The following is a 25,700-nucleotide window of genomic DNA, read 5'->3' as shown; positions in this document are numbered from 1 at the left end:
CAAAGGAGAAGGTTCTTCAAGAGGAGGTAATGGAAATGGAGGTAAACCTCCACCCTCTCCACCATTTTCTTCATATTCTTCTTCACAGACCTCTTCACCTTCTTGCATCAACATAACCTTTACTCATACTCATCAACATACCTCAAAAGGAACTAGTAAATCACCCTTACTAAAACTTGATGTTAAATTTGAGCTGCCCATGTATAATGGTGAAGTGAATGCAAAGAATCTTGATAATTGCATTTGTCAGTTGGTGGTCTATTGCAAAATTCAAAACCTTCAATAGGATGAAATAAAGATTGAGTTAGCCTCCTTGAGAATGGAGGGTGTAGCACTAGTATGGTGGGAATAAAAAAAACAAGAGGAGATAAAAAAAATGGTAAGATATCAATTTCTTGGTTTGATTTCATTATTGCAATTAAAAGACAATTCTACCCTCTAGCTTATATTCCAAATGCCATCATGAATTAGCAAAACTTTAGAAAACTTAAAGGTCAAAATGTGCAAGACTACACCCAAGAATTCAGAAAAAGGTCTTTAATGTTAAGTGTAGATTTGTAATCACAAGACGCTGTATGTCTTAACCCCATACAGAAATTACCTGCATACGAGTTCTAAAACACAGAAAATAAACAATGCAAGAGAATAACACATAAAACACATATACATAGAGATTTTCGCTCGATCCCAAAATCGGGACTACTAGCTTCCTTTTTCATTATGTTCCTTTCAATGTTATAATACATATTTATACATGCCGAGGCATCCAATACCATGGACCGAAAACCATCGCGTCCAATACCATGGATCGAAAACCATCATGTCCAAAAAACATGTGTGAAAATCATGCACAAAACAATAGGTGGGTCTGCCTATCCTAAAATAGGCTCCAAAACCAAAATTTTCCGGGGTGTTACCTCGAACCCCATAAAGTGGGGTTATGGGTACACCTCAAGCCCCGTGTGACCCCCCCCCCCCCCCCCCCCCGCTACATAATCGGTGAAATGAAGGGAGGCTCTGCCCCTGCTCTAACCGCCCGGTTAACTATGTGGGCTAGTCGTGGAAAGAATATAACACAACCGAACATTCTCCCACTTGTTTTTTTCTTTCCATAGGGGGCCATAAGAGAGCTTAGTCATTTTCCATCCCTGAAACGCCCATTGTCTCTCTACACTAAGAGAACTTCTCAGAGCTCACGGATTTTGTCAATGCATCTGTAGTATTCTTCAAAGTGTCCACCTTTAATAGCAACACCTTTTTGTCTTCTATCATATCCTTTACAAAGTGATATTGAACATCAATGTGCTTTGTCTTTGAATGATATGCGGGGTTCTTTGCCAAGAAAATTGTACTTTGGCTGTCATGGTCTATCCTTATAGCTCCCTGTACTAACGCCATACCTGAACACAATCTCTGCAACCAAACTGCTTCCTTGCTTGCATGAGTGGTTGCCATTTATTCTACCTCTATAGTTTATAGTGCCACTACAGGTTGTTTCTTACTCATCCAACTGACTGCACCTCTAAATAGGTTAAACACATACCCACTTATAGATCTTCTCTGATCCATATCTCCAGCCCAGTCTGCATCAACAAAGTCATGAATATCCAACATTCTATCCAATCGTGATCTTCCTTGGTAGGAAAAGCCATAATCACTAGTGCCACGCAAATACCCAAAAACCTGCTTCACTATTGTCCAGTGATCCTTCCCTGGTTTTGACGTAAACCTGCTCAATACTCCCACTGCATGTGCAATGTCTAGTCTAGTAAAGAGCATTGCATACATCAGGCTACTGACTACACTTGCATATGGAACATGAGACATGTCCACTTCCTCTTCGTATGTCTTGGGACACTGCTCAGCAGATAACCTCACACCTACAGGAATAGGAACCTTCACCTCTTTACTATATTGTATATTAAACCTCTATAGTATTGTCTCAACATACTTCTTCTCGTTTAACCAGAGCTTCCTCTTTACCCGATCTCTTTTAATTTCCATGCCAAAAATATAGTTTGCAGCACCAAGATCTTTCATGTCAAATTTGGAGGACAATTGGGTCTTAAAATCCTAGATAATTTCTTTGTCATTTCCAACCAGCAACATATCATCCACATACAAGACCAGATAAATAACACGGTCACCAATCAATTTAAAATACACACAGTGAGCTACTTTACTTCTGCTGAAGCCAAGTCCCCGTATAAATCTATCAAATTTCGGATACCACATCCTTGGTGATTGTCTTAATGCATACAAAGACTTCTTTAACTTTCATACTAGTTCTTTCTTACCCTTCACCGGAAAGCCTTCAGGTTGCTTCATGTATATTTCCTCTTCTAGATCCCCGTGAAGAAATGTTGTCTTCACATCCATCTATTCTACCTCAAAATCAAAAGCAGCAACAACAAATAAAAGTAATCTAATACAAGTTACCTTGGTAGCATGAGAAAAATATCACCAAAATCAATTCTCAGCCCCTGGGAATAACCTTTTGCTACCAACTGCGCTTTGTATTTCTCCACCTTTCCTTCCGTATTTATCTTATTCTTGAACACCCATTTGCTGCCAATGGGTTTCTTTCTAGCCAGCAACTCCACCAGATCCCAAGCCTCATTTTTGTGCAAAGATGCCATTTCATCAACCATGGCCTCTTTCTAGAGTTTTACATCCTCTAAATCTATTGCTTCCTTCACAGTTCTGAGATCATCATCAGTAATAAATAAAGAAAAATTTGAACAGAAGGTAGATGGACTATACCTTTCTGGCTGCCTTCCTTCTTGAACTGATCTTCTCACACCCGGAGTTTATGGCTCTTCATCTTCTGATTCCTCCTCTACTGTAGAGTATAATTCTTCCTCCTTAAGCTCAAAATCTATCTTCTCAGGTTCCTTTGATTTGAATTCATGTTTAATAACATCTTTTACCTCTCTGAACACCACATCTCGGATGTTCACAACCTTGTGACTGGGTTCCAAAACTTATAACCCTTTAAACCATCCTTATACCCAATAGAGATACACTTTTCAGATTTACTATCCAACTTGGTTCATTTCTCCTTTGGATCATGTACATATGCATCACATCTAAATACCCTCAGATGTGAAAGAGAGGGTTTCTTACTAGGCCATACCTCTTGTGGAGTATTATCCTCCACCGTTGATGAGGGTGACCTGTTGACCAAGTAGCATGCATTATCCACTGCCTCTGCCCAGAATTCTTGTCCTAACCTGGCACCACTGAGCTGTTGAGAATGCGACAAGATGATGGAGCTTAGTGGAAAGAAGTTGCCTTCACGAAGTGGGCCCGCAGGCTATTTTTGGCGCAAAGTCTATTTCTAGACTATTTCTATTTTTGAACATATGGTTCATGGTCTATGAGTTGCAATATGTTATTTGTGGATGATTGGTCATGTTGGTAAAAATAGATGGACTTTTATTTTTAGACATATGGGCAAGTTCCTATTTTTAGACTGCCAGGCTAAAAATATAAAAGTCAAATATTATTGTCTCATAATAATATTTAGACTATAAGCATTATCTTATCCTCTTGGAGCACTTCAGTTTGAGCTACAGATGTGGCACATGCAGCTGTCAGAAGGAAATATGCTTTTCTTGTGGGTTAGTTGAGCTATTGCATGTAGGACATCAGTTAGAACTCATGTGGTTGAGTTTGGTGGAGTTGATTGTGGAGCTGATGGAGTTGTGTTAAGTTTGACTTGGTTAAACTAGTTGTATTTTAGTTTAACTAAGGAATGCTCTAGTAATGAGTTGTGTCAATTAAATATTAATTAACTCATAAAGCAACTGAAGAATACATTAGTTAACTCAGTGCATGGATAGTTCAGTGGAGACAGGTGTTAGAGGTTGAGATTGCTATCAGTTATGACTATACTTGTGCATGATGTCTTGCACAATCAATGGGATTGAGTTATGCCCATGAGGATTGTGCAGTGTGGGCCAATACCAAAGTAATTGTAGCTTGTGCTCACGTGATTTTCACTTTGGATTGTGCAATGGAGGTAGGCAAAGCAACGGAGGAGATTTGAACCTGTGACTTGTTTGGATCTGAGCTAGTTTTGTGTGTAACAGGTGGAGATAGTACTGAGTACTTGTGAGGAGTATTGTACTATGTATTGTTACATGTTCTCTATCATTATAATATACAGATAGTGTGGGGTTTTCAGCTGTAAGCTTTCCCCAGGTTACATACTGTGTTAATGTGTGCATGCAATTGATGTTTCATTGTTTTTGATGCTGCTAAATTGATGATCAACGTAGAGGAGATTATGTATTGTGCATGTATTCCACAATAGTGTATAATCGGGATAATCTCTGTGAATAAGTTTTTATTATTCAAAATTTCTACATGAGCATGCTTCTTGCCCCTTCCATCAATGTCTTATTCATTCTTTCTACAACTCCATTTTTCTGAGGTGTATATGGAGTAGTCTTATGTCGCGCTATACCACACTTCTTACAAAATTCTTCAAATTTCTTGCTGCAAAACTCTCCACCATTATCTATCCTCAGCACCTTTATCTTCTTCTTTGTCTGATTTTCCATGAGAGCCTTAAATTCTTTAAACTTGTCAAAGGCTTCAGATTTCTTCTTAAGGAAATATATCCATGTATTCCTTGATAAGTCATCTATAAATGATACATAGTACATAGATTTACCCAATGATGGAACCTTCACAAGTCCAAGCACATCACTATGCACAAGTTCTAATATCTGTTTCGCCCTCTTACTACCAGAGGGGAAACTCACCCGATTCTTTTTCCTGTATACACAATTTTCACATAAATCAAAATCCAGAGAGCTATTACTCATACCTTCTACCATACCTTTACCATGAAGTATTAGAAGGCCCTTCTCTCCAATATGTCCAAGCCTTTGATGCCACAACATGGTCTTCTCTCCAGAGACCACTACATTTTCTGCTCAACTTTCAGGAACCACATAACTCTTGCACCCATCAATAACAATACTACCTTGCATCTTGTACAGAGTTCCAATTCGAACTCTCGGCATCAATACCAATGCTCCCCAAACCATTTTGCAGGTATCCTTCTCGAACACTATATTTACACCCACATCATCCAGCTTTCTTACAGAAACTAGATCTCTAGTGATGTTTACATGGAGTACTTGATATTTCCATTGGATGTATCATACATTTGGATTGTAAATATAATTCCTCTTCTTATTTAACTAAGTTTTTTAATGGTATTATGAGGTTAATATATGGTTGGTTTTTAAGTTCTATGGTCATCATATTAATTTTTTATCTATACATATGACAAGGAATGTTATTTGTTAATGAGAAGTATTTTGTATTCGTACTTATTGAGTTAAGTATTTCAATGTAGTGACGATGACAATATTTTTTACTTTATGAATTACAATTTATGACTTATATACTTAGATGGTGCCATTTTAATCACAATGTGAGAACTAATTAATAGTTATGTTAAGTGAGTGTGAGCTATGGCAAGTTGAGGATACATGTAAAACTCCTTTGTGGAGCTAATTGTAGAATGTGGAATCATGATACATAGTCATAGTAAATTATTTGATGACACGTTGATGGGTACATCAATTTATACATGCTCGTGTTATTATACAACTACATTAAAATTTATGATGCAAGAAAAAATCATGTGATTATAATTGTTGGGGAGAACCCCAAGGTGGGAGTATGATCACAATATCCATAAAGCATAATTTGTGATCCAAATAAATTGAAGTGTAAATATGATATGTTATGCCTAAATATATTTGACATGTGTGGGTTCATGAATGTGCAAGGTATAGGTTAAATCTTAGATATCTTGACAATAAATGGGTGTGGCATATAATTAGGATGCATTGAAAAACGAAAGGAGTCCCACTTTGTAAAATATGTGAGTTGAATACCTTCACCTTGAGAATAATGGGAGTAAGGGGATGGAGTCCTTATTTCATAGTTATCATATACGAAATGCATTATTGGTATGTAATCCCTGCTCCCCAACACTAATCCTTCCAAATTATACTTAAACTAGTACAAATTAACTTCAAAATTACCCACTTTTGAAGGGAAAATTAATATATTATTATTTAATTTGGTAGTTAGGAAGAATATTTATTTGGAAATATCCAAAAGGTGACACATAGGGATCTTGAATAATCCTTTGTCCAAAAATTACATTGAAAAAAAGGAAAGGATGCCACATAGGTGGTTAATAATGACTAGTTTTAGGAAATTAGAAAACATGATTTTTTTGAGAGGGGTTAGATTGCTAAACTTATATATTGACATATAGATGAGACCTCCATGGGAATTTTTTTGGATGGGAAAATAGCATTATATGGAAATATTATTGAGTTTTCTATTAAAGCATAGTGAATTTTGAGTCACTGTGTTAGTTAGCTCTTGAACGAGGTTGAGTAATTCAAAACTAAACTCCCTTGTCAAAGAATTAAAAGTACAGTGGGCGAGAAAAACCATATACTAAAACATATTCTATTGTTGGTTTTATTCCAATTCTTTGTTGATCTCGCATAACTTACTGTTCTTCAGGGGAAAATGTTTTCCCTGAGTGTGGTTGGCCAGCCCATGAATTCGGCCCCACAAGAGGCATTTGAACCCCACCAAAAGACTATATGAAGGAGAGGTATTCAACCTCATTTGACTCACACAAGTAATTCTATATCTTCAAGAATTTTGATGCAAATTCAGAGCAAGAAAGAGGAGAAGGATAGCGAGGAAATCAAGAACGTCTATTTGTTTGGCTTCTGCATCAATTCTTTATTTGGCAAGCTAGCATGTATGGGAATAAAGCTATCTGTGTTTAGATTTTGAGCCAGAGAAGAGAAACAGATTGAGTTATATAGAGAAACATTGTTGCTTAAGTGGCTTGACTATCACTTGGTGAGTTGTCTCGATCAAAGGTCTTGGAAGTCTTCCTTGAATTTCTATAAGAAGATAAGATTTTTGGTTTTTCCCCTATGGAGGGGTTTTTCCCTAGTGTGTAGCCTATTCTAGTGTTCTTTTTTGCATTGTGATCTTTATTTCCATTGTCTTGATGATGAACACAAAATAATAATGATGATGAAGAACTAACATTATATCACATGAATTGTCAATATAACAAGAGAAACAATTATAAAAGAAACCCTAATTATGCTTTCCCTATCTTTTCTCAACATCTATTGTCTTGGAAGATTAGAAATGTAGAATTAAAAATTGCTTGAAATAAAATGCAACACAAAACTAAATTGTGTTCCTGGTAATGAAGGAATTGGTGGGTTAAAGTTGAGCACTACTTCAATGACTTTTTTGCGTATATGAATCCAGCCCTAGATAATATTTCAAATCCGGATATGTGAATGAAAGTACCTACAAAACAAAGGAAGGAGGAGAAGTTAGATGCAATAAATAATTAATAAAATAGAAGAAAAATCATACCAGTGCCTTATGCCCAATTAATAGATTAATAGTTTCTCCTACTTCCCTACATGAAAAATCACATTTTATGGTCTTCCACTCAAATACAAACACAATGGTAAAAAAAAAAGACAAATACTACAGGAATTTTTTTCATGGAAAACTTTTTATTTTTATAAACCTTTATGTAAATCTGTTAGGTCCCTATAATACTAGTGTTTACCCCATTACTATTGTAGTTGTATCCCTTATTAATATTGTTGAGCCCCTATTATCCCCATATTTTTATTACTGTGCCCCATAGAATCCCTCTATTGTTATTTTTGTGGCTTTATATTATTATTGTTAGGTTGGCTGGGTTAAATTGTGACTCCATAGACTCCTATATATAGAAAGGAGGTTTTGTCATTTAAATCATCCAAGAATTGTTCATTTGTGTAATGTAAAGGAGGTTTCCCCCTCGAAGAGGCTGAATTCTAAGGCGTTAATATCTCTTTTCTATCTTTTTGTGAGCTGGTTTCATAACATTTGGTATCAGAGCTTTGGATTCTAGGGTTTCACTGCTGCAAATAGGTCATTGTGGCATTTTCGCTATAACTTTTTTTCTGCAACATTCCAGAAGTGGAAAAAAAAACCCATTTGAGATGAAATCGCACTGGACCTCGAGTCTAAAGTTCAAAGCGTTTCGCATTATATTTGCAGAGATATGATCTAAGGAAGTTGGTCTTTTGTCAGACTCCTGAATTACATTCCAAACAAGTGACCTGGGGAAAATCATCATAAAAGTCTCTCTAAGCATCAGATTGATATTTTGTAAGAAGGTACAGAAGGAGGACGGACTGTAGTTTCTTTTCTATATTTTTCAGTGCCATGGGTAGAAATAGTGACATGTGGCACTTCATACAAGTTTGCTCTTTTGGAAAGGTCTATAATCAGGTCATCTTGGGAGATTGTGCATAACTCTTTCTTGGAGAATCAAGTTTGGCTCAGACTACTGGCATTGGAAAGAGGATGCAGAGGGCTACTACAGGTTGCAATTTCAGAACTGGATGATCCGAATTTACAGAGATACATCACATTCAATATCAAGCTCCTACAAAGTGAACAAAGGCGTGTAGTTTTTTTAAAATTTTTGCTTAAGCTTTGTTTGAAAAATTAGTTTGAAGGAATTCAAAGGGCATAGTAAAGCATTATTATTGGTAATTGATGCCCTGAGGAAAGAAAATTCAAACACCTAGTAAGCAACCTGAAAGCTCTAGCATGGAACTTGAAGAAGAGGAAGAAATGCAACATGATATATCAAAATTACGAGACCAAGTGCAACAAGTGTCACTTGCACAAAAAGTAACAGAATCTACGATTAAAGATGTAGAAGCTAAGATGGATGGTTTACAGAAATGTGTAGAAGCTAAGATGAATTGTTTAAAGAAAGGTGTAGAAGCTAAGATGGATGGCATGGAAGCTAAGATGAATGGCACAGATGCTAAAATGGATGGCATGGATGATAAGATGGAAGAATTGAAGATAAATATGAATAAGTTGCTACAAGAAATGGTCACTAATGGTGAAAGGGTAGTAAAGGAAACTCATGGTGAGAACAAAAAAATGTTAATCATGATTCCATAGACTCTAAGTTTGGATGGAATACCCACCATACTCCAAAAATCAATATGAGGAAGTTTGATGGCAAGGATCACGCAGCATGGATATTACAAATGGAGCAATTTTTCAATCTCAATAATGTGAAAAACACACAAAAGGTACGTATTGCAACTTTATATTTGGAAGCAAATCAGTTTGTATGGTATCAATGGCTTTGCTCTCGTAAACAAATTATCACTTGGGAAATTTTTACAGAAGAATTGACAGCACATTATGAGGATACAAAAAGCAACAGTTTTTTTGGCCAATTGATAAGTCTCAAACAAAAGGGTTCAATAATGGAGCATATTGAGGAGTTCCAAAAACTGAACATAAGGGTAAAAAATATTCCAGAGGAGCATAGGATTGATATGTTCATAGGGACTTTAAGGGATAATATCCAACATGATGTTCGCCTTTGGGATCTTGATTCATTAGAGAAGGCATTCAGGTTAGCAAAAAAAATGGAAAGCAAAATTATGGCAACAAGGAAGCATACCAGTCACAACTATAAATATAGAAGTGTTGTTACCCCTAACCTTCCATAAACTATAAGGTTGACACCACAACAATTGTAAGAAAAAATAGCAAAAGGGCTTTGTTACAGTTGTGATAGCAAATACACTAAAGGTCATAAGTGTGCTGAGAAGAAATTATTCTACATAGATTGTGAAGAGGAAGAAGAAAAGGAGCAAAAAAGGTCAAAGGAAGAGGATATACTCCAAGAACAAAGCCTAGATAAAGAAGAAATGAATCCGACCATATCTTGTAATGCATTGGCTAGAATTACCACTCCTCAAACATCAAGATAGAAGGACAAATCAAGAAGAAAAAGGTAATAGTGTTGATTGATTCAGGAAGTACCCACAATTTTATTCATTGTAAGGTAGAAAATGAATTGAGCTGATTCCTATATCCAACACCAGAGTGTCAAGTGATGATTACAAATGGAGGAACGATAAATTGATCTGGAAAGTGCCATAATATCAAGCTATTCGTGGGTGAATATGTATTGACTATCCCAATGCTTTCCATTCCAATGGGAGGTGCTGATGTTGTACTAGGAGTCCAATGGCTACAATTCTTGGGTACAACAACTTTTAATTTTCAAGAACTTTTCATGAAATTTTCTGCCGAAGGAAAGGAATTTGAATTAAGGGGTATTGCAGGGAAACTAGGAAAGATAATCAGCTCTAACTATATGACAAAATTTTAAAAAAAGGAACAAAGAGGTGTAATTGCTCAATTATGTTCGATAGATGTTTCCACATCGGAATCATCTATTTCTCCAGATCTCAAAAAAGTCTTGGACAATCATTCCAAGGTATTTGAGACTCTGAAAGGTCTCCCACCTATTTGTGATCATGATAATGCTAATCATACGATTCTAGGAAGTGTTCTTCCAAACATCAGGCTGTACAGATATCGCTATGCCCAAAAGAGTGAAATTGAACGTATGGTCGCAGAAATGCTAGAGGCTGGTATAATTCAACCTAGTCAAAGTTCTTTCTCTGCTCCAGTAGTATTTCTGCACAAGAAGGATGGATCATGGCGCATGTGTCTGGATTATAGGGAGCTCAACAAGCTCACTATTAAAGATAAGTTTCCCATTCCTGTTATTGATGAATTACTGGATGAATTGCATGGATCAATTTACTTCACCAAGTTGGATCTTCGTTCAGGATATCATCAAATTAGAATGAAGACTAAAGACATTCCGAAAACAGCATTTGGAACTCATGAGGGTCATTATGAATTTTTGGTCATGCATTTTGGCCTTACCAATGCACCTTCTACATTTCAAGGTTTGATGAATTCCATTTTCAAACCCTTCCTTAGAAAAATTTTGTTAGTATTTTTTGATGATATACTAATCTACAGCAAGTCTTGGAAGGATCATGTTGAACATGTTGACAGTGTGCTACAACTATTGGAGGAGAAACAATTATATGCAAAAAGATCCAAATGTTTCTTTGGAGTACAGGAGGTGGAATATCTGGGTCATATTGTATCTCATGAATGAGTTAAGGTAGACCTAGAAAAATTAAAGTCATTAAGGAATGGAAAATCCCCACATCCATAAACCATCTGTGAGTATTTATCGGGTTGACAGGGTATTATTGCAAGTTTTTAAGAATTATGGGAGAATAGCAGCACCTCAACATTATTGAAGAAAGATGCATTTTCATGGACTCTAGAAGCGACAAAGGCCTTCGAACATCTTAAAGAGGCAATGTGCCAAGTACCGGTCTTAGCTACACTGGACATCACAAAATCCTTTATTGTGGAATGTGATGCTTCAGGAAATGGAGTTGGTGTTATTTTAATGCAAGATGAAAGACCCATTTCTTTTGAAAGTCGTCGAATCAAGGGAAAGTTTTTACATAAAGCTATTTATGAGAAGGAAATGTTGGCAATACTACTTGCACTTAAGAAATGGCGACCCTACATAATGGGAAGGAAATTCAAGGTAAAAATGTATCGTAATAGCCTTAAATACTTTTTAGAAGAAAGATTATCCTCTGAAGAATAACAAAAGTGGGTCACAAAGATGTTGGGTTATGACTTTGAAATCATCTACAAAAAAGGGAAGCAAAATGTGGTGGCAGATGCACTCTCAGGAAAGGATGAGGATATGGAAGCATTGTTGTGTGCCATTTCTATTATCCAACCAAATTGGATAAACGAAGCAAGGGAGGAATGGATGAATGATGAAGAAGTATGGGAACTTATTCAAAAGTTACAACAAGATTCCAGTACATCTGATACATTTAGCTGGAAAAATGATTCATTATGGTACAAAGATCGCTTATACCTCTATAAGAATTCGCAACTCAAACAAAAAATTCTTATGGCATTGCACACTTCTCCCTTAGGAGGGCACTCAAGATTTTTAAAAACTTACCACATGGTTAAGAAGGAATATTTTTGGGATGGCATTAAATCGGATTTTCAAAATTTTGTGGTGGAATGTTTGGTTTGCCAAAAAAATAAAGTTGAAACAATTAAGACCCCGGGTCTATTACAACCTTTATCCATTCCAAGCGAACGTTGGGAGGAGTTTTCAGTGGATTTTATCACAGGTTTACCCAAGTCTGAGGAAAAGAGTGTCATCATGGTGGTAGTTGACAGACTTACCAAGTATGCACACTTTTGTGCATTATCACATCCATTTAAAGCCAGTACAGTTTCCACTGCATTTATGGAAACAATTCAAAAGCTACATGGAAACCCAAATATTATTGTAAGTGACAAAGATCCCATTTTCACCGGAAATTTTTGGACAAAATTATTTTCTTGTCTTGGTACTCAGTTAGCTCATAGATCATCTTATCATCCTCAATCTGATGGGAAAATTGAGATAGTAAACAAATGTTTGGAAGGATATCTTCATTGCTTTGTATTTGATAAACAAACACAATGGGTCAAATGGTTGCCTATGGATGAATGGTGGTATAACACTTCCTTCCATACAAAAAAAAAAATGACCCCATTTATGGCACTTTATGGATATCAGCCACCATCCATCACATCATATTTAAGAGAAAATTCTAAGGTTCAAGCAGTGGAACATCACATCAAACATCAACAACAAGTCCTTCGACTCTTAAAGGATAATGTCGTGTTGGCACATAATAGAATGAAACAACAAGCAGATCAACATCGTAGTGAAAGAAGTTTTGATGTAGGTGATTGGGTATTCCTACAGCTACAACCATATAAACAAATGTCCCTCAAGCAAGCTAAGAAGGATAATAAATTATCACCAAAGTATTATGGTCCGTACAAGGTGTTGCAAAAGATTGGTACTATGGCATACAAGTTGGAGCTTCCTACAGCGTCTCAAGTGCAGCCAATTTTCCATGTTTCATGTTTAAAGAAGGTTATAGGTGACAAGCTCCCAATTCAAACAATATTACCAGAACTTGATGAGGAAGGAAAAATTATATTGGAACTGGAAGCAGTCATAGAAACAAGAACTCGACAACTACGAAATCGATCAATTTCGGAGCATCTCATCAAGTGGAAGAACTTATTTGCTGAAGATTCCACATGGGAGGATGAGAATTTTATAGAAAAGCATCCAGAACTACTCAAGGGTTGAGGACAACACTTTTTTGAGGGAGAGGGGCATGTTAGGTCCCTATAATACTAGTGATTACCGCATTACTATTGTAGTTGTATCCCTTATTAATATTGTTGAGCCCCTATTGTCCCCATATTTTTATTACTCTGCCCCATAGAATCCCTCTATTTTTATTTTTGTGGCTTTATATTATTATTGTTAGGTCAGCTGGGTTATATTGTGACTCCATAGACTCCTATATATAGAAAGGAGGATTTGTCATTTGAATCATCTAGGAATTGTTCATTTGTGTAATGTTGGAATGGACGACAAGCCGGAAATAACATCTGCGGGAGACTATTGGGATAGACATACCACAAAAGATAATTTTGATCTATTACAAGAATATGAGGACCTATTCCTAACCTAAGTAGCAGAATTGAAGGGGATAAAACGAAATATAGGGGAAATGGAGATTGTATTGAGACTAGATGCCCGACCTATAAAGCATAAACTGTACAAATTAAACCCAAGGGTGAAGGAGAAATTTATTAAAGAGATAGACAAAATGATAGAAGCAGGAATTATATTTCTGGTAGATGAAGCTAAGTGGATAAGCCCTAGAGTCATAGAGAACAAAAAGGATGCAACCAAGATTAGAGTATGTGTTGATTACAGAAGCCTTAACAATGCACGTTTGCATGACCCGTTCCTGATGCCTTTCAGTGATGAAGTCCTAGAAAATGTAGTGAGAAACAAAGCATATTTTTTCATAGTAGATATTTGGGGTACCACCAAATTCAAATAGCTAAATACAATAAAAGAAAAACAACATTCACTATTGAGTGGGGTTCATATGCATACAATGTGATGTCCTTCATACTAAAGAATACACCAGCAGTCTTCTCAAGGATTGTCATAGCTACATTCCGAGACTATATTCATAAATTTCCAGAGGTGTACATCTATTAATGGATAGTGTATAGTTTGTTAAAACAACACATCGTCTTATTAAGAGTAATGTTTGACAGGTGTAGGCAACTGCAGATTTCTTTAAACCTCAAGAAATGTATTTTCATATTCCTGTTTTGGAGACTACTAGGCCATATCGTCTGCAAGGATGGATTATGTGTTGACCCAACGAAGGTTGCGAAAATTGTCCACATGGAACCACCACGCAACCTAAAACAACTAAGACCAACTCTAGGTCTGACATGGTACTATGGTCGATTCATCAGGAACTATGCATCAATCATAGCTCCATTGGAAAAATTGCTAAAGAAAATAGAGTTCGTTTGGAATGAGGACTATCAGACAACTTCGAATAAGTTAAAGGAAAGACGAGTAAGTGCATCAATACTCGTATATCCCAATTGGAACGAAATGTTCCATGTGCACATCGACACGTCAGGTATAGCGTTGGGAGCAGTCTTAGCATAGCCAAGGGAGAAGAATATGGACCACCCGGTGTACTATGCTAGCAGAAAGCTCTCAACTGCAGAGAATAACTACACAACAACCGAGAGAGAAGCCCAAGAAATGGTTTATTCTATCCAAAACTTCAGGAATTATTTATTGGGCACATCATTCAAATTATTTACAGACCAATACATTCTCAAATACATGGTAAACATGATAGCACTAGAAAGGAGAATATGTCGATGGTTGTTGTTGTTCCAGGAATTCACTTTCGAGGTGGTCATAAAACCTGATAGACTGAATGTGGGACTAGACCGCCTCTCGCTACTAGAGATAGGGGAGAATGAAGGAGTAGTGGATGATCGGTTGCCTGATGCTGACTTATTCAGAATAGCGGCAATCCCTAACCACCTAAAAGAGATCTCCACATTATTAACAATAGGTCATTGCCCAGAAGGATATACGGTGGCACAAAGATGAAACTTGGTAGTAAAGGAAACAAATTACCAACTGATCGCAGGACACCTCTACAAGATGGGCTTCAATCAGATACTAAGGTATTGTGTCCTCCAGCATCAAAGAAATGATGTGCTATGGGAATACAAAGCTAGGGTTGTAGGAGGCCATGTGGGAGGTAAAGCCACCATAAGAAAGATACTACACACAGGGCTCTAGTGACCAACTATTTATAAAGATTCTAAAGAATTTCCCAAGAGTTGCAATGTCTATCAAAGGGTTAGAAAACCTTCGCGACGGGATGAGCTTCCGATAGACTTTGTCCGCACAGTGCAAATCATTGATAAATGGGCAATAGATTTCATTGGACCCATTACACCACCGACAAGGTACTTGCAAGCGAGATACATAAAAACAGCAACAAAATACCTCACTGGGTGGGCAGAAGCAATAGCCGTCAAAGACTGTACAGTGGAAACAACTACATAGTTTATTTTTGAGAACATAATTTCAAGGTTTGGATGCTCGACGAACCTCACAAGTGACCAGGGAATGCACTTTCTAAATGAAACCATTGAGACTCTGCTGAGGAAATTCATGATTCAACATAACAAGACTAGTCCCTATCACTCATAGGCTAACGTTGCAGTGGAATCATTGAAAACAATTCCTAGATAAAGGGATAACAATAGTCATGTAAGCTAACAGGGACGATTGGGATGAAAGAATACCCACAACTCTATGGGCGTATAGGACAACAGTAAAGAGTCTTCATAAGAAAACTATGTTTCCACTAGAATATGGAAGGGAAGTGGTGGTTCCAGCAGAATTTATATTACCAAGTATGCTCATATCTGAAGCCACAAGAATGTCGAGCAACATAGCCTTGCAGGACAGACTGAGTTAGCTATTGGAACTTGACGAAACCCACTTCTTGGCCATGTTTCATCAGTCAGTGGAGCAGAAGGAAAAAATATTGGCATGATAAGCATATCAAGAAGAAGTATTTTGAAATAGGGGAATATGTACTCCTATATGATAGCAAGTTCCAGAAGTTCCTACTACATGGATGGGTGAATGGTGCATGCCTGAAACCCTTCTACAATGCATAAGTAAAAAAAAAAATACCACTAGTTTCAGTCTAGTCATGTCATAAAAATGAGCAAAAGGACAATAATGTTGTGACAAAAACATCAGCATGCAACAACTAATTTTTGGTCGAGGTGGGAAAGAAGAAGTAGAGTTAGTAGTCACACATGTAATCCCCATCAACAAGGTACATGTAGGCATGCACCTTTTCCAGACATTGTTATCACACGCTGTACCCATCCTTTCTGTTGTACCAATAGTCATTCCCCTACTAAGTAACTAATAATGCAACTGTCAAAGTAAGAGCCTCAAAATCCTTCCCCATTAAGAACACAATTATTTAATAAATAACCCCATCATGGAAAAAAAATATGCCATGTGGCCCACTTGTACTTTCCTAGTCCACGTCATGGTTGTCACATCCAGGTCATCCAACGGTGGCAAGGTATAGCTAGAACACATGGGAAAGTTGTCAGAGAAATTACTTGCTAAGGTCTAGTCAGTCAAGAAATGTCGTGTTAGGTCTAGCTACTTAAATTTGCAGGATAATGAAGGGCATTCCAAAACTTCAATTACAGATAGTACAAGGATTACAGGGCCACTGAGAATAACAGTTGCAGAGACAGAGAAGCAGGAAACCTCATGTGTAGATTGTTTATCACATGCAAAAGGAGATGGTGAAAGGAATTGTATCCATCCCACAGGACACATTAGATGAAAGAATTGCAGTGGTCAATAACCTATATGTCAAATATGAGAAGGTGAATTTGGTCGACTTTCCAGTTTCCAGCCATGAAAAGAGAAGTTTATACAAAGCATTTATAGAAGGACAATGGCACCAAGACCTCTAGGGTTAGGGAGGATTTTAAAGAGATACATAGAATGACGTTACTCCATTTTAGGAGTTTATCTGTGTTCGGCAGCCAATTCGCCGCAATGTAGTGTACCAAAATTTTAGCAAGCAAGATGCACAGAGGATCACTATGGTTGGACAAGGAGTATCCCATCCATGTGGAGGATATTAGTCGACTAACAGGGCTGTACGCGGGAGGGAACACAGTTAGTTCAACATTCCGGATAGGGGCTAAGAGAGCCAAGAATCAGTCCAAGGATAATATCTATGCTATATATGGGACTGAGAAGGGTGGGAAAGGAGGGAAGCTGGATATAATCAACAAGGTCGACATCAAGTTTTCTTGCTACCTCATAGCAGGCCAAACAATGTGTCACTTTAAAAATAAAAAATGCACATTGGGCACCATTTCAGTGGCAGAAAATTATTGCCGGGGAGAGGTACCGAATTGGTTCACATTTGTCCTCAATGAGCTATTTGATGCTGGTGAAGATGTGTACAGGTGGGGTACTAGTTTTGTGTTTGGGTACATTTTGATGTCATTGGCAATGTGGAAGGGGAGGTTGCCGAAGAAGAGGGAATTGGTAACCACCGTCAAAGGCCAAGCAATAGCTCTCTGTTACGACCCATGGAGGGCATTAGAAGACCCCAACACGAAGGACATAAATGAAATAGCCTTCAAGGATTGGTACCAGAAGATGTTGGGGACCATAAGGTCGACAGAGAGGATACCAAAGACTCTTGTAGATGAATTCTCGGAAGAGCTCTGGTTTGGGGCCTCACATCCGCACACCTATCTAAGGCTACAGTTTGTTCACCCAAAGAAGTTTAAGATGAGGCCACAAAGTTTTGTACTAATGGCAGAAGCGCTGCACAAAGAGGTGGGATCATGGCTGGGAGTGGCCTGTGAAATCACGGACGAGAAATACAACTATCTTCTTAGAGCCTTGAAGCAACAAGCATAAGGGGGAGATGTGGCAGAGAGCAATAGGAAGCAACCATCTGATGATGAAATCTAGCCGATAGTGCTTTAGATGGAGGAGAAGGTGTTTGAACTCAAGTGAACAATTGCCAGTTTCTAATCAGGTGAGAGAAATTATCCTGCCTGATTTCAGGGCTCTACCATGTTTTCTCCTATTATAACAACACCCCTAGGCATGAAACTCCCCACCGGAATAGCCTAGGCTCCCTCCCATCCAACGGTCCCGAAGCTAAAGAAAAGACAAGTTGTCTACAGTCCGAGTGCCAAAAAGCTAAAAATTGTCGCACCAGCCCTCATTGTCGACCTTACTGGTGAGACCGAGCATTCAGTCTCTGCAGGCCCCATAGTTGAGGATATCCCCTCCATTTCCACCGCTTTACGTCAGTCACGAGAGTCTTCCCTGCACACAACCTCCACCTTCGCAACCCTGTCAGAGACCCTCTCGATAGGCCGGCAAAAGAAGACTGAGGAAATGGAAGTTCAGTCAGCCAAGCGGACAGAGGGAACCACTCTTGTGAATGGAACTCAACCAACATCACTTTCACCACCAACGCTTGGGTCAAACCCACCACAAGGAGGAAGCATAGATATTATTATGCAGGAGACAAGGATTGAACCATACGTACCACCTTTCCCTATAAATATCACAATAGTCCCAAACCCTAGGATCATTCCAACCACTCCGCAGTCACATCAAGCTCATTTGCCTACATCCCACACTAACAAATCCATTGTTAGCGGCCTACACATCCAACAACAGTTCCTTGAACCCAATACAATGCAAGTTGACACACTTCAACACTGGTCATCAGCCCAATTATTTACATTTATACAGCAAGCAACGCACAGTGCCGAAAGGATCCATGAGGATCTGAACAAGAAACATGAACAACAAGCAAGGAAGTTACAGGAATTAACAGAAGAGCGTGATCACCTGCAACAAGAAAAATCATATTTGTAAGCCCAGGTTGATCAAATCACATAGTGTTCCAAACATTGTGGCCAACAATCATTGAGGCAAACACAAAGGCGTTGACGGACATCACGACGTGCACGTGGGTACAATGTTGTGATCACATCCAGGTGACATGCTTGAACCTGGTAGCTACCAATAAAGACATGAAGAAGAAGATGGGGATGGTGAGGTTTGCACTGCTAGACCCAGTGGAGATCTACATAAGAACGATCGAGGGAAAATTTGCCTAAGGAGAAGCAAAGAAACAATCCTTAGCAGATGCCCTTGTCGACGTCTATGCTCTAATGAACAAAGTTCATGTTTGACCAGGAAGCCTCACCCTGAAGAATCAATCAGTCTATCTGATGAGAGAGAAAATACAAACCCTATTTTCTAGCACAAAGGATTGTACAGACCCCGCTGAACTATAGCAGATCAATGACCAAATTGATTCCATTCACATCCAAGTTGATCACAATAAGGAGAGTCTGCAAAGAGGAAGAAGGTAATCAGAGATCTATAGCCATCAGTTCAGATGCAGGTTCTAACTCTGAAGGAGGTGTGTGACTCCAACAGACAAAAATGGAGTGACCTGCAAAATCAATGGCCCACAGAGCTAATGTCGAAATCGGTTGAGGCATTTGCTCAACGTGTTGATGCAATCCTTGTGCGATGGGACACTTCCTCTCAAAGATATAGAGAGTTCAGGCAGCATACCATGGCTAGTGTTCCGGAGTTGGAGCCTTCATTTGGAATGGGGGACCCTCAGACGCAAGAAAGGGTAGTAGAGACAGATGCCACTTCGTGAGCAATGGCCAAGGTAAAAGAAGCACTAGACCAACCATCAGTAGAACTAGCGTAATTGACAGTACAACCAGCACCCGTAGAACCAATGGAAATACTAGCAGAAACAATTGAGGTCGAAATGAATTGACTCAGGGACATGTCAAAGGATTGTGGTCAAGGCCTGTTGGGGCCTTCATTTAATTTTAAAAAGGTTTTGAGCAATTTTGGCTGACCGAGGGATGAGCAGGAAGCGGGTGGCAGAAACAGTAGGACGCAGGAATCCATGTGAATTGGGCCCTTGAGGTTGAGATCAAACCCATGGATTTGATCTAGGTATTCCTTGTAGTTTCTTATGGTGAATGCCAAAGATATGTTGTATTGTTTTATTGTTAGGTTAATAGAAATAAAGTTAGACTGGTTGTGAATCATGAAATGTATGGATCCCCTCTTATGATGAGTTTCTAAAAAATTTAAATGTTCCATCAAATGCACGTATTTAGTAGTTATTTTGTAATCATTATGATGCTATCTATGTTTTGCGTGTAATGGATATACTCTTATTATTGGATGATGCCTCAGTTGGTGCTCCCTTGACCCAATGCTGAACCATTCTTACTTCTAGTCGCGGCACACCTCGGGTGATACTCATTACCATTTGGGTAAGGTGAAAATGTCAGCGTTGTACTAGACTACACTGGACCATTATTGGCCCTTTGCACCCGAACCCATGGTATTTTCTCCCTGGTGACTCTTTCATGCCAACAATAAGCAGCCATAAGTTGGAGATCACGCAAGCAATATGTTCCTGCTGATTCTACCACCAAAGTTGAATATGTTGCAACAACTCAAGCTACAAAATAAACCATTGGCTTTGCAAAATACTTGAAGACTTGCACAAGAAACAAAAGGCTTCAACTCCACTACTCATTGACAAATCTTTTGCAATTCAGTTGGCCAAGAAAGCATATTAACCCCAAATATCGTTTGATTCGACAATATGTATAGGTCAAAGTTATTCATGTGACACATTGTACTACTTTAGAGCAGATCATGAACATATTTAAATAGGGACTAGAACGTGAAAAGTTTGAAAAGTTCTTAATGTTACTCGACATGTCAGATGTCCCTTCAAATTAAGGGGGAAATGTTAGCTAATTCTTCAAGATTGTTATTGGACAATATGTAATTAGGTTCATATTCTATTTTTACCAAGACAAAATTGTCTCATACCTAGATTGCACATGTATAAATAAGTGATTTTATCATTAATACAGTTGCTCTTTCATTGTGGAGTTTATTCAAAATATACACGGGCATGAAATTAAATGGTGGATCCAATTCCGATTTCAGATATGTTGCATATGTAAGATCTGTTAAAAAAACCCTAACATGGCGCTGAGTGGGGCAAAGGGCAATGATAAACCTTGTAACAATTAATAACAAACATGAAAATTATAAACTTAAAACATTTAATTTTTAATTGGTATGGATTAAGGTTTCTTATAGCTTTACAATGTATTTTTTAAAATTTATTTTAAATTAATTAAGCTTTGAGGCATTTCTCTTTGAAAATAATTCTCTCCCTTGCCACATGTGCCATCGTGAGTCACTTAATTTAGTGCTACATGATAGAAATAGTGGACAACATCGGATTGAAGATCGCTATTAGTTACTTACAATTCAGTATGATAGTCAGTTATAGTTCGTTCCTGGATCGCCTCAAGCATAGTTTGAAAAGGTTACAGGACATATGAATGTTATTTCTTTATATGTGAAGTGTTGATAAAAAAAATGCAGAGGATGCAATGAGAGGTGGGAAAGTTGTATTTGATAATCAAGGTTGACGAATCCATGTCTGAGTTAAATAGATGGATGAATGAAGTAAGATAAGTATTCTCTTCAATATAATTGAGATTACTCGTTTCTATAGAGTAATCAATTTTGAATAATGCACACTTATGCTATGCTAATTTCATCTCTAATAGTTTGTGAAAATTAGTTTCTAAACACTAAATGCATAAAATTCATGGCAATGAATTCCAGGAATTCATGACGAAAACACTGGTCCTTGTTGCTGGAGACATGATGAAAAAAATATGGGAATTGAAAAAAATATGTTCGATGTGTTAACAAAGGAAGTGGACATTATTGTGAGGTAGGCGGCCACCACTATTGGAATATATTATTCCTACTTGTCTCTAGTTGTGATTCTTACTAAATAAAGGAATTTGTTCCTAGTAGTTAGGGTCTGTTTCCTAGTTTGGTGTGTGGTTAAGATATTTCCTCAACTAACAGATTGTGTGTGCATGTATATATGTAATTACATTTGACCAATGAAACGATAGACATTATCAGAGTTTATCATGGTATCAGAGCCTTGAGGGCTAGCCCCTTCTGGGTTTGGCCCATCATTGGCTAAGGAAAATAAAGATTTTGGTGTTTTCTGTGTGTGGCTGTTGGGATTCTAGTAAGGATCGCAAAGATCTCATGAGTTGTGTGATGGCACCGTGTGGGTGGATTCAATGTCTAGAAAAGGACCGATCTACATTGTGATTTGTCAAGTGCCTGTGGAACTGATTCCGGATTGGCTCTAAGAATATTGTACAAGATCTAATCATCCAAGGCCATTGAACCCTTATCAGATCTGAGTTCTATTTTGTCACTTCAGGATCATACAATTGAGAGGAGCAAGATCAAGTTCGTACACAACAATTTTCCATTGCTAAAGATCTACAAACCTACGTCGACGAGATTTGTTAGTGGGGCAAACTATCATACCGCAGTAGTTACCAGTCGTTGGGATGCACGAGGACCGTGTAGGGGTCACCAAGGCCGAATAGTCTCACAATCGATGTGGGAAATGTTTTCAGAAGCAGTAAAGGGTGATGATCACGCATAAGCCTTTATAGGAAGAGCAGCATATATATAGTCATCCGAGGAGCAGAAGTCTGGAAGGTTCCTTTAGGTACCCAGCGCTTGAAGGGAGACATGTGATCTATCTAAAAGCGCCCTTAAGGACAATCCTAGAATCGCTGAGTTCCAGAATCAGTGTTCCCTTCTCACGTAGATGGAATAATGGGGTTCTCTACAATTTATGGGAGCACGCCAGCAGAAATGATAGATCCAGTTTGCAAAAGTGACTTAGACTACAAATTAAAGACGCCATAAGGGGAATCAACCACATCCATAACAACGTTCTGGTCATTTAAGGTAAACCAAGCATTTGCTGGTTGGTTAATCGCCCCCCCTCCCTTCATAGCATTCACGTTCAACGAGGATTGAACACAATTTCTGCAGTTCTTGTGGCACGAAAGAGGGTCGAATATTGTTCGAGGACCAACGGTTGCAGCTAGTTAAAGAACCGCTTGCCACAGAGTCGGCTACCTGCATCATCGGTGGAGTCATCTCACTCTACCGTGAGCTGGAGGATGTGGGGTAAGTGGGGAAGATGAAATCCCTGGTTGGGCTTAGAAATCATCAACTTCCCCAGGTCTGCAACAGAGTTTCCCCCACGGAGCAGCTAAGGGGGTCATTTGTGGTCTTGTGGGGATGACTTCCTGAAGAACATGAGTGTGATAGCCATGTGTGCGAACGGCATGGGTCCATCTGTGAGGCGCCTGTATGTGAAGGGAAAGCACATTAACATTTGCGCCATCGTGGAGGATGAGTACAGGAGCGATATTTTTGGGGAACGTAGGATCTTATTCGGAACTATGTCAAATTCTTGCGCGCGATAAACATGCTTAAGCTGCTACCTTTTCTAGTAAGTTCGAATTAGGTCTCCATCTATGGGAAGAAGCCCATCTTGGAATTTCTTTGAAAGAGGTGATTTTTTCATGGCTTAATAGGTATGGCTAGCTATTGGAGCTATGACAATATGTTGATATCATAGTAAAAAAATTATTTTATTTTATTTTGTCATTGGAATCATGAATTAAATCATTGCACTTTGTTGAGGCTAGTTACCTCAATTTAGGTAAGGTTATTTTGTTAGAATTCGCAACTCTAACAAATGACAGGGTAAGCATAGAATTTAATATTTCATTGACAAAGACAAAGATGCCCAAGATGTAATCAAAAGATGAGGTGCAGGAACATGAAGCGATTAAAGGATGATGGACAACCAAATTTTCTTGAGTAGGTTGTTTGAGTTTGTAGAATAGACTCATGATTGTAGTAGCTTGGAGTATATTAAAAAGGGATATGATTATAAGACTCGAAGAGGCATGCATGCCCCTTTGTTATGTGTTCCCTAGAGACATCAAATTGTGGAATCAACTACTAGGTTGATACAAGGGTGGCAGGTGTACTCGTATATAAGCTTGACATGTAATCAGAGAATTGAGTCTTCGATTAATGGGGAATTGAGAGATGTAACATATCTCATAGTGTAATGGACCAAGTCAAAGAAATTTCATTTAGAGGTGGATGAACCACGTATGTGAAGGACTTCCTAGTAGACTGGCGGTTGCAGCGGTTGGGAACACATGCATTCCGGTAGATGGTTATTCCTTAATATGAACACCTATAATTGAATGAACAAGGTACAAGGTGTGATAACCAAATTGGACCAGATGTAGACTTTACAAACTGATATCGAGACAAGTATTCATTACGGGGGAGTGTTGGAATATCTAATTCCTACTTGTCTCTAGTTGTGATTCATACTAAGTAAAAGAGTATGTTCCTAGTAATTATGATCCATTTCCTAGTTTGGTGTGTGGTTGAGAGATTTCCTCAACCAACAGTGTGTGTGCATGTATATATGTAATTACATTTGATCAATAAAACAATAAACATTATCAGAGTTTATGCACCACAACATTTGATTAAAAGTATTTGTATTATTTTAAAAAAACGATGTATATAAGAGTTATACATAACCATTTTATTCTAACAAAATTATATATCAGATTTTCATGTTATAGAAATGATTTCAGTGAATGTGAGTCTATAAATATATATATATATATCTATATCTATATATATATATATATATATATATATATATATATATATATATATATATATATATATATATATATATATATATAACATTCTTTTGTCTGTACATTTACTTTTCATGTTAGGTGCAATCTTCTCACCACATATACAATTAAAATCATGCCTTTTAATAGATATGATGTGGCCTTCGAAATGAACACAAAAGTACTCACCTTTTGGAGTTTGGCAAATTCTGCAGAAGTCCCAACTTTCCATGCATGATTTACTCCCTTATTTGCTCCTTCTTTCACTCCGTAACTGGCTAGTTCTCTCCGGAACTTGTTGTAGGTGTTGAGACTTCTCATTGATCACAACTATGGTGCATCACCTTGTGATCTTCACCCAGTAATGCTATATCATGAGCATTGTAACCTATTTTCGAATGAATCATTCTTTTCTTCTTTCGATTTTCTTTTAGTGTTTTTGCTCTGCAAAGCTGTGTGTTCAAACTTTACTAGCCAGATTCATCTGTGCAGGTTTTCTAACACATTTACATGGTATCAAAGCCCACAGGTTGCTAGATAAAAGGTGCACCAGTACTTTATTTTGTAGGTATTACAGCTTGGAGATTTAAGATCGACAGAAAAATGGAGTTTCCCAAAGCATCGATCCTAACACCATACAACTATCACGAATGGAAGGACCAAATGGCTCAATACCTTCATCATAAAGGGTTGTACAGGATTACCATGGCTACAGAAGTTGAACCCACTTCAGCCCTAGATAAATCCAAGTACCTCAACCGTATGGATGAGGCCCACAGATCCATATGCATGTGCATCTCTCCAAAGTTTTAGTTTCATCTATCTGCCTGCAATACTCCCAATGAAATTTGGAAAAAGGTTGAAGATCTCTATGGGAAACATGATGAGATGAAAGGACATCTGCTCGAAGTGGCGTTGCTCTCATTGGATCCACGGAACTATGACAGAATTCAAGACTTCTTCAACAAATATAATGATCTATTGTTGCAACTCAAGGGTTGTGGAATTGACAAATCCAAGGAGGAGAGTCG

General features: G+C 38.0%; 1 pseudogene; it reads right to left on the bottom strand.

The window, feature by feature from the left end:
* The window catches only part of LOC149242167 (auxin transporter-like protein 4), a 244,692-nt pseudogene that overhangs the window by 55,500 nt on the left and 163,492 nt on the right, over positions 1-25,700 (bottom strand).

This window comes from Pinus tabuliformis, chromosome 8, assembly GCF_031772625.1.
Source record: "Pinus tabuliformis cultivar Carrire ecotype Pingquan chromosome 8, CPIR1, whole genome shotgun sequence".
Taxonomy (NCBI): domain Eukaryota; kingdom Viridiplantae; phylum Streptophyta; class Pinopsida; order Pinales; family Pinaceae; genus Pinus; species Pinus tabuliformis.
The sequence above is the reverse complement of the archived record's forward strand: the minus strand, read 5'-3'. Positions and strand labels throughout refer to the sequence as shown.